Source organism: Cygnus olor, chromosome Z, assembly GCF_009769625.2.
Source record: "Cygnus olor isolate bCygOlo1 chromosome Z, bCygOlo1.pri.v2, whole genome shotgun sequence".
Classification (NCBI taxonomy): domain Eukaryota; kingdom Metazoa; phylum Chordata; class Aves; order Anseriformes; family Anatidae; genus Cygnus; species Cygnus olor.
The window spans coordinates 23,641,039-23,649,887 of NC_049198.1; positions in this window are offsets into that span (position 1 = coordinate 23,641,039).

Here is an 8,849-nt window from a genome sequence, read left to right on the forward strand (position 1 = left end):
GGCACAGACCATCTATTGTCTTGAATTCACCATGTCTCCATCGTGTTCATCGTGTTCTCATGCCTGCATTACCAGCTCTCTTCAGTTTACCGCTGAGTTAGAAAACTGAGGTGGGCTGGTGGAGGCTGATCATCAATGTTTATATCTCCATATCATCCAGGAGGTTGGAGAGCACAATGGTTTTATTGATAATGTTTGTATGATGGTGACTCCAAAAGTGCTGCCTTCAGTCATGCAGGGGAAGGGGGAAATCTGAAGCAAAATGCTGTTGAAAGAGGTCCGTGTGGTTCGGCTTCTCAGCAGCATATGTTCCTTGTTACTCAGGACTGTCAGAAGGGAGGGAAGATGATATAAAATAAGAGCTAACTGAGGCTGCTGTTTTAGGATGGAAAGTTAGCATCACATATTTGTCTCTATTCGCACTAGCCATGCTTCGTAAGTTTCCTAAAGCAGGATTCACTTTGTCAGCAAAACAGAACATGTGTTAATTTACATCCTTAGGAAAGAAAGCAGCGAATCATTTCCAATGCTTCAGGTGTTCTATTCATAGCACTTAATAAATTTTGACTGGAAAGATGCAAAAAAAACCTCTCTGAGACAATTTCAAGTATTTATTTCAATTTTATTATTAAGCAAAGTCTTAATGAATGAGAAATTGACCTCGTGGTTAAACCATTGGCCTAGGACTGAGGTTCCGTCACCACTCAGCTCCCTATGAAACCACATTGCTACATTGGTCTTTGCCGCCTGTATTCCCTCTGCAAAACCTTTTAGCAAACCACACGCATGATCCTGGGAGACGCTCAGTTTCTGCATGCATTGCTGCCATCAAAGGGCCAAACCTTGAACCAGCTCTTGCATCCATGAGGAATGCGATCAGGCCAAGTCAGCAAGATTTTATCCATTAGGGAAAGTCTCCTCAGCTGCAAAAATGATGAAGAGCTGCTGAGCCCTACCAGCCTCACTGTCGGGCAGAGTCTATCAGGCAGCAAAGCAAAGTACAGACGACCCCTTTCCCTCTGACCACAGGAATAATGAGGGTTCCGAGTGGTCCCCATCCAACAAAGCCAAGTGACAGCCACACAAGGGGAGGAACCAGGATGCACCAAGGAACTGGCACTGCTAGATCATCGGTGAAGGGCATGGGAGCCTGCGGGAAACTGCACATCTCCACCACCACGCTCGGTGTGTAAGCCTCCTCTCATCTTCCCTATGCAGCAGAAGGGCTCCTTCATGAGGGTGTAAAGGGAAGGGAGGACGATCTCTGTTTTTTCTTGCCTTCCTCAGCAGAACACTGCTCAGACAGCAGACCAGCTCTCAGCAGGGCAGCCACACCTGAGCAGGGAGCTCGGTGGCAGGGGCTGACTGCCCTGTGGAGAACCGGTGCTGGACCCAGCCAGCTCCCCACCGCCGGCTCCGTATGTGCCAGAGCCCAAACGGTGCCAGCAAGGCGGCATGCGGGCTGCGGCCAGCACCGCCACGGCAGGGAGTGGAAGGAAAAGCAAAGACCTGCGCTGACGAGTCCGAGTAACAAAAGATGCTTATGTCTAAACAAAGGCTTTCTGATAATGCAAAATTGAACTGACAGGAAACAACACACACGTTAGAATACAGTATGACAGATGCTTTAGGATTTGTTTTATGTAAATTTGAACAGGCACCATTCTTTGTGACCGATTTGATAAGGAGCACAACTCTCATTCCAGCACAGCAACCCTGTGTATGTTTTACTCCTTTTATTTTCTGCTACATTGACCTCAACTACAAGTTTCCAAGCAAAAACACAATAGATGTTTTCTTGTCACATTACAGGAAATCAAAAAAGCCTCTAAAGTGACCCTGGTTTTAGGCACCTTTCCTATTTTCCACAATCCTTTTTTTCTCTTCTCACACTTGACACATGGTTGATACCGAAGCATTATAACAGGAAAAAAGTCATTTTTAACTCACAATAAGGCTTTCTTGCTAAGTCACTTCTTTTTTTCTCTGATTTATTACAACACAGGGGCCTTTTTTTTATTTCTTTTCTATCACTGCAAATTTTACCAGTTTATACTGCTGCTGATACACTGATGTAAACTGATATACAGCAGTCGTGCAAGAGGAGATTTGCACCCATCCAAGTCACTCCTTTATTTTAGAGATGGCTCCCCTTCTTTCCTCACTTCCTTAAACACCAATTCGGAAATTTTCTGTAAATCACTGTGGATCAGTTTACTATCGTGATTGTACTGAAACCCATGGAGCACTGATGTCTGCACAGTTCCCAGAAATTCTGCTCTCTGCTCAGTTGTTCTTTGCTATCTGAAAAATGAAAGAGCGTGGCTTGCATTAGAATCAGAAAGATGAAACACAGAAGCAAAGTCTTAGCAAAGTCACTGTCTTCTCTTGCTGAATCAGAAAGAAAAGACATTTTCTGCCATTCCAATTATTTAGTTAATCCCAGTGAGCTTTTCCTGGAACAGAGATCTCTGCCGCCATTACTCAATAAATACAAAGCTATTAAGATATTTTCTAAACAAAACTCTTAAGAAAAGCATAACTTGGAATAAATGCCCATCAGCAGCACAGCTCTGCCCGAGCTCCCCCACATGGACATTAATCGCAGTGCTGGGTTTGCTTCCTCAGCAGATCGGGGTCCACAGCTTGCTTCATAAAAACCACTTCTGCGCTCGGCAGCCTGGGCACAGGCACCCACACAAACCATTTTGTTCCACCCTGTCGTCTTTCCTGACAGACCAACAAACCAAACTAGAAATGACTCTGCAGCTCACTACTGAACACAAAGCTAAGTACTTTTCCTTTCAGCAGCAGGGTATTTTCTTTTTTTTTTTTTTAATCAACTGGAATTTGTAGTCTGGAAATAGCAAAAATAAGTAACACATTTAGAAACTGGCAAATTTTTAGAAACAAGCATTTTCTCTTCAATTGCCCCAGCTTCTCATTTAGTGGAAAACATAAATAAATAAATAAATAAATAAATAAATAAATAAAAATTATCCTCCCAAATTTCTCTCAGCCTTTCACTTTTAAGTTTCCCCTGGTCCCACTAGGTTGCAGCAGTGATCCGGCCTGTTGTTGCACAGAACAGTTCTTAGGCACACATTCTCTTTCTTACCATGTCACATTTTCATTCTTACCCCAGGGCCACTGCTAACACTCCCAAGTTTTTTGTTGGTTTTTTTTTTTTTCATTTCTGATTTCACAAATCAAGTCTTCAGGAGCATGCAGTATTCAAGCAAACAGAGACACAAGCTTTGCAAGACTCCCTAAAAATAAATAAATAAATAACATAATACAAAATAGCAAAAGACACATTCGGAACTAGAAGTAATATTAAATGTTTGTAAATATTTTTGTGACTCGATTTTCTCACAATTTCTGCATGTCTTGAGGGGTTTAAATAAGAGCCCTTTCAAATATCCAAGATCCCCATATCTTTGGGATGTGGCTTCTCTTTCCAGTCACCAGGTCTCCAGGTTTGGCTCTATTTATTTTGAGAAATTAGTTTCTCCTTCAGTAGCCCATGCAGAAAAACCAGGCTCCATCTCTGCTCTGGTTAAGAGTCATTTATTTTCACCATTCCCCTGAACAGTCTGTGGTGGCATAGCTCTCTCCGGGCCAGCCTACGCTCTCAGGATATGCCAACGTTGTGTTCCTGTCTTTGTTAGAAGCATGGTGAGGTGGGACGGTCAGGCAGCCCCTGGCCACACTGAGAACTCCTGCGGCCTGGACCACAGCCTGATATGGAAAGTACCAGAACTGTACAGTCTGAGAAACACTGGAATTGTGCGTCTGGTGGAAAAATACCAGAATTGCCTAACAAAAATTGTGGCCAGAATGGAAAAACACTATCTAAAAGCCAATTGTCTGGCAATCCCATAAATAGATCCTAAGTGATCCCCTTGAGCTCTCCAGCACCACAGTGGGCTGTGACCTAGGAACTCCCCGAGCTGGGATGCCTCTCAAGGCAGGCTCCTCGAGGTTCAAAGACCATCCGCTGACAGACGCCAATGGAAAGGAAAGGGTGAGTAATTCACTAATAAGAGAAATACTAGATACAAGGCTAGCCTACGCAGTCATGAGAACACACCCTGCAGTGAGTCCTGATGACACTTTGCATGCTTCGTTGAGTGGTAATCCAGACTGATTGATAACCTCTTTAGACATAAACTGTTGACTAAGTCCGGGACTGAGGGTAGGTCCAGCTGTACCTAGACTCCTCTCTGAGCATTTCCGAATGCAAGAAGGGGTCTGTTCTGGACCTCGCGACTTAACGGGAGGGTCTCCTGAGAGCCTGTCCAACCCTGTCCTCTATACAGGAGATATCCATGCGCACCTTACCTTACCAAATCTTTTTAAGTTGCTGCCTTGTTTACGATTAAAATTCATTAGATTGTTACAGTATATCAATAACACACATCACTACTTCTTTCTTATGAGTGAAGTGTGTAATTCCATCTGCAACACAATCCTAACCAGCTTCCCCAGATGTTTTTTTCTTCTCCAGATTTGTTCTTCAATTACCCCTCCTGTCTTTACAGCAGGGTAGTGGCCATCTCTTTGTGCAATGCTGCTCCACTTGAATATATGAACATCCAAGTTCAACAGTTTTCACACCAAACCTGATGGGGTATATTAATGTGTGTTTTCACAACTAATGAGACACAATACATTTTCACACATAATGGAGTTTACATGCTGACACAAAGACACCTGTTGGCCAAACCAAACACCAGTGCTCAAGACTGACAAGCCTGCTGAGGGGATGGACTTCCAGTACATAAAGACCATGGGACAGATCAACTGGCAGATAAGGCCACATCCTGTGTATGCTCCCGCTTGTACTGGTGAGGCAGGTGCATCCAATACAGCAGAAAAAAATGGTACCTTTGGGGCAGGGGTCCTGCCAGGCCATGCCACCGCTCCAACCTCAGACCCCCAGCATAACCCACAGCCCAAAGGAACGGGTTGCCCAAGGAGGTGGTGGCATCACTGTCACTGGGGGTGTTCAAGGCAAGGTTGGACGTGGTGCTTAGGGACATGGTTTAGTGGGTGACATTGGTGATAGGGGGATGGTGGGACCAGATGAATTTGAAGGTCTTTTCCCAACTCAGTGATTCCGTCATTCTAAACCAACAGACACAGGTGCTTGAGACATGCTCAGGCAGTGCTTGGAGGGGCAGAGGAGTGAATCCATGCAGCTGCAGCAACTCGAGGCTTGTGCACACTGTCACCAGGCAGGAGTGGCAGGAGACACTGAGCAGAGGCAGCCTGCCCCAGCGTTCCACGTATTACCATCCTTAAAAAGCATGGAGGGTCCACCCCAGCATCCCACAGCCTTTGCAATTCTGTCATTTAACTCACACCTCTATTTTTGTCTTGGAAGACTGTGTGAGGTTTTCTCCTAGTTTTGGCCCCAGGAAGCTCTCCTCTCTGCCTCCCCAGCCTTTTTCTCTCACCATCCCCGTGGCCCTGACCCAGCAGCTTGACTCTTACCCTGGGTGCACACACACTCCCTGACGGGTCCGCGGCCGTCAGCCCATTCCTGCCACGAAACGTGAAGTTTTCCCTGTTTTGTAGTCCTGTCCTGCTGTTTGGCAACATCTCCCCCTCCCGGACACAGTGTACACGGCACGTAACTAAACATTTTTCGGGCCTACAAACGCCAACGATGTCTTCTGGTTGTTGGATTCGTGTCAGGGAATTTCAGGCTTGTGAACCGTGAAGTTTTTGGACAAGAGGCAGGACCTGCAGATTAAACTTTTAAGGGCTGTTCAAAAAGCAGATGAATAGCAGAGCCTGCATGTCTTCTAATGGGATTGCACTTGCTATGCAGAGGCTCCCACCTGCACTGGCAACAACTTACAAAAGTGCAAGCAAATAATAATAAATTAATTAATTAATTAATAATAATAATAATAATAATAATAATAATAATAATAATAATAATAATAATAAGCCTTTGCTATCTGAAATTCTTTGATATGTGAAATTCTGAAGTTTTCGTTTTCCAGCAGATGTATTCCTCTATGCTCTCATCTCTTCATCCCTCCCCAGTCAGAGCCTACTCTAGGTTATAACTTGGAGGCAATCGAGGATGCAGCTGGCCAACACTGAGACTCATTCAACACACACTGCTAGCAGGATTACACCTCAAACAGGCACAGCCAGTAGTTTCAACCCCTTTCTTCTCACCTCTCTGGTCTTTTCTCTCTTAAACACACGATCTGCATCCCTTTTGCTGTACCATTCCTTCCACATTCCACCTCCCTTCATAAGTTAGTTGCTTTCTATGACTCCTTTTTCCTGCCTCAGTGCTGAACAAAGGGCCAAAATCATGTGTCAGGATGTCCCAAGATAAGGGAGTTTGTTAGATGGTGACTGGAAAAAAACCTGTTAGATCAGATATGAACATTTCCAACCTTTTGCCTCCTTTTTCCCATTAGTTTAACAGGATATTTTAGTCCCCTGTGCTCTTCCGTAGCATCTATATAAACTCTCACACACTTCAAGAGTCATGCAGGGTGTTGCTCCACTTTGTCTGTGTGTGAAGCAGTTCCTATTTGAAGCAGAGTTCCTATTGTTATGCTGAGGCTGTGTAAAACTCCCTGGGACAGTTTGCTGAGGATAAATATCAAAACTCAGTGCTGTGGAGAACTTCCCAGCTTCTTGGCCCTTAACAGAAAATTCTAAACAGCAACTTAGCACATGCACAAAGAAATAGAATCATACGATCATTTAGGTTGGAAAAGAATCCTAAGATCATCAAGTCCAAACTAACACTACCAAGTCTACCGCTGAACCATGTCACTAAGTGCCACAACCACACAACTCAAGTACCTCCAGGGATGCTGACTCCACCTTCCCTGGGCAGCCCATTCCAATGCTTGGCCACTTTATGGGAATAAATTTTTCCTGATATCCACTGTAAACTTCCCCTTGAGGGGCAACTTGAGGTCGTTGCCTCACATCCTATCACCTGAGCAAAGAGCCCAACACTGCAACCTCATTTCAGGTAGTTATGCAGAGTGACGAAGTGTCCCCTCAGCCTCCTTTTCACCAGACTAAACAACCCTAGTTCCTTCAGCCACTCCTCATACATCTTGTTTTCTTGTCCTTTCACCAGCCTTGCTCTTCTCTGCACATGCTCAAGGAACTTAATATCTTTTTCATATTGAGGAGCCCAAAACTGAACATGGTATTTGAGGTGTGGTCTCACCAGGGCTGAGTACACGGAGACAAACACTTCCTAGTCCTGCAGGCCACAATATTTCTGATGCAGGCCAGGATCCTACAGCCATATAATGGCTTAACAAGCAAAACCAGGTTTAGGCAGAAGCACGGTTATATTGATGTCTTATCCAAAAAGTGGGGACATCAAGGAAGGGAGGCTGACTGTAAACACTACCACAGGTTGGAGCACAAATAATTGATTATTTAAAGGAATGAAAGTTCTCAGGCAAATTGCAAGGCATATATTCAAATATTTCTGGTTCAAATCACTGAATCACCAGGCTGGTGGAGGTGGACTCCAGTTCTGTTAATAGCTCTTAAATAAAAATATGATTCCCACATGTTGTGTAATTAGAAATTAATCTATCAAACTAGGAATAACTAGGCCATGCTGAAGTGCACGGAAAAATGAAGAGAGTCAGTGAAAAATGAGCAGCACTGTCCTGGGAAAAAGTAAAAACAATGCATTTTTGGTGGAGTGCTTGCTTAGAGGCTTGGAGTGGTGAATGGGGAAACTCTCTCCTCTTGCTTGATTCTTACGACGGCCAGAAGAAGGCTTTGTACATCCTACATAAACAGAACTGCATCAAAAAATCCTAGTCCACAGTCACTCTCATCTTCTATTGCACAGAACTTGCAAGGCTGTATATATTGACCAGCTTGTTCAGAAGGAAAGGGGTGATATAACACATTGCAGCTGATTACTAATATCTATTCTATCAGATTCCTGCCAGCACAGCCTCCTTCAAAAATGAAAACTATTGGTTTTTACCCTTTTGCTAGTGGTAACAGCTGCAATGTACATTTGATGTCAGATAGTATAATCCAGTCCCATTTTCAGGACACTGGAAATGCTTAAACCTGCTGAGCCCAACTGGATTCTTACTTCACTACATCATACAGCATACAAAACTGTGATAAGACAGGCTGCATAGACTATGTACAAGTTTAAGAACAAACACGCTTCCTTTGAAGGACAGTAAAAGTATAGGAGAAAATCTGATTTCAGGGTGTGAAAGCAACGGTCACAAAAAATCTCTAGCAAATCTCTCTGTGATATACATGCAAGATATTTTATCTTTTTTCTTAACAGAGGTCATTGTAATACAATGGTAGGCTGACATGCCCTGGTTAGATCATCATCCGCAGCACTGTTTGATGACTTAGCCCCCAAGCTCCAGGGCCTCACACCTGTTGGATACAGGCACCTGGGAAGCTGAGGCACGCAGGGAGGGGATTCACCTGCCACCACAAGCAGAAACCTGCTCCCATTCCCCCTTATAAGTCATTGCTTTCTGCCTGCTGCAGAGACAGTAGGGGGTGCTTTGTATCTTATGTTGAGTCTGGCTGACATTTCTGCCCCAGGGATGAGAGAGTACGACCCCACCAATATCCTTCTTTGACTCCTCAGTGTGGCCACCTACTTCCAGAGCTCTGCCGCCGCGCTGAGCAGTTCATTAACCCGGGCACAAACCACAGCCAGGGACCTGAGGAAGGGACTTTGCAAGCTGTGCCTGGTAGCTGTGTGGGTCCCAGTGGGTGCAGGGGAACACAGGGGACAGAGGTGAAGCTTTCTGCACTGCTGTATGTTGCCGCACGCTGCCAGCACCGGG